This window comes from Olea europaea, chromosome 12 (genome assembly GCF_002742605.1).
Source record: "Olea europaea var. sylvestris chromosome 12, O_europaea_v1, whole genome shotgun sequence".
NCBI lineage: Eukaryota > Viridiplantae > Streptophyta > Magnoliopsida > Lamiales > Oleaceae > Olea > Olea europaea.
The window spans coordinates 1,372,827-1,374,945 of NC_036248.1; positions in this window are offsets into that span (position 1 = coordinate 1,372,827).

Sequence of the window (2,119 nt, forward strand, 5' to 3'; positions counted from 1 at the left end):
GAGGCTTCAACGAGGTTCGTGCCAAGTCATGCAGCTTGAAATTAGACAATCCGATACACTTTTACATTTCCATTATAAGGAAAATATATCTCTGTGAGTGAATAATTTCCAACCTTATATGTGATGGGATTAAATTTAGGTTATGTGGAAGCCTGTGGTAACAGCATTTTGTTAGCAACAATTTTGTTTAGATCACACTGTTGTGCACTTGTGCTGACTTGTCGTTCTCATCTTGTTTGTGTCAATATTGAAATGATTAATATAAATTGAGCAAAATGTCTATTGAATATAAGGTTTTTGTTCAATCAAACAAGAGATCATGAAAATGTCTCGAAAGAAAATTTGACGGGGAAAGACACGTTTGACATACTTCGTGAAAAACTTCCATTCATCTCTTCCTTGTTAATGTGATTTCGAGTGATAAGACATGGACTGGAGGGTATGGAAAGGAAGCAAATTTGAGCCTAAGAGGAAGTTACTCCTTAGGATGCTAAACCAACATATGTCGATGTGACAAATATATTCATTTCAAATTTACCACGAAGTTTGACGCAATTGAACTCCCCCATGCTAAGGATGAAAAAGAAAAGGGGAAAAAAAACTAAGGGTTTGTTTGGGAGCGATTTTTTCACCAAAAAAATTGATTTTTTTGACAGTTATTTCACTATTCCAGCCGTCATATTTGACTTCTTCTCTCACAGGTAGACCATACTTTTCTCCTAACGGTCAAAAAATTAATTCTCAAAATTACTCCCAAATAGGCTCTAATTGGAGTAAATGCCTTCAATTTTGTATTGATTAAGAAGTTAATTAGATTGTGGTATTTCCGCAATTGTAATATTAGTGAAATTCACAAAACATATAAAGGGCTAATTGTCTAACTATGTTTGACAATTGTTAAATCATCTCACATGTCATTTTTCTATAATATATATATATATATATTTTCCCGATTCTGCTTTCTAGAGACGTCCAAAGTATGTAACATGACATGATAATTGAATATGTATAAAACATTTGATAATTGAATCCCAAAAAGTTCACTAGATTGAGACATCCATCAAGTTTGTTCATTGAATCAAAATCCAAGATTAAAAAATAAAATGTAGCATATTAGGTAAACGGTAAAACAAATGCTAATTCATCCAATTGAGTTGCATCCTTGTAGCATGTGACTATGAATTTGATTATGAAAATTGTCATTATCCTTAAGAAGAAAGATTCTTCATAGCTTTGAAGTTTGTTGAAAATTTGTTATCATGTGAATGATGTCTGTGTGGTTGAGGTTAGGTAGAGGGGGCTATAATATTGAACTTTTTATTATTTTTTCCCCATTCCGAATTACTCATGTATAGAAATATAGAAATGCTAAATCAAGGTTCTATTATGAATTGATTCAGTAAGCTTGTTAAAAATATGAGATATTGGGCATCTTCTAAATCAATATAGTTAGACAGGATTCAAATCCGATCCACCTGTTTTATACACATGTTCATATATTTCACGATTCGTGGAGCTTACAATGACAAATTCTCTGCTTATATATAAGTTTCAAGAATTATGCTATTTGTACACCGACGTGTCCTCTCACAAGGGGGCACGCCTAATAAAAAAAAAATGTGGACCCCCTTTTGTGAGGGGAGTACAACGTCGGTGTATATATAGCAAAGCCCATGTTCCAATGGTTGCTTAAATTATATGGCATTCAAATTAATGCGGCAACCTACTTCATTAATCATTACAGCATTATCCACGATTGCTGAAAGCAACATTAGTTTTTTTTTTTTTCCTTGACAGCTTGATCCCATCACACCCAAACTAATTAATCATGCCCACTGCGGGTGTTACGCAAGAATTTCGAAATTTATCAGTAAACTTAAGGACCAATTTGCTACTTAAAAAATAGATTGGGGGACTAATAATGCAATAATCTTCCTAAAGAAAGAATTTGATTGTCGGCCTTTTGTGTAATTTGGTTAATTTAGCCTCCGCAAATTAAATTTTATTTCTTGCAAAATTTGTGATCAGTTTAAGCTTAAAGAATCAAATTTGGGTTATTGTAATTTTAATAGCTATGAATTTACTTATTCAGTAGGAAAATAATTAATTTTTCTTTAAA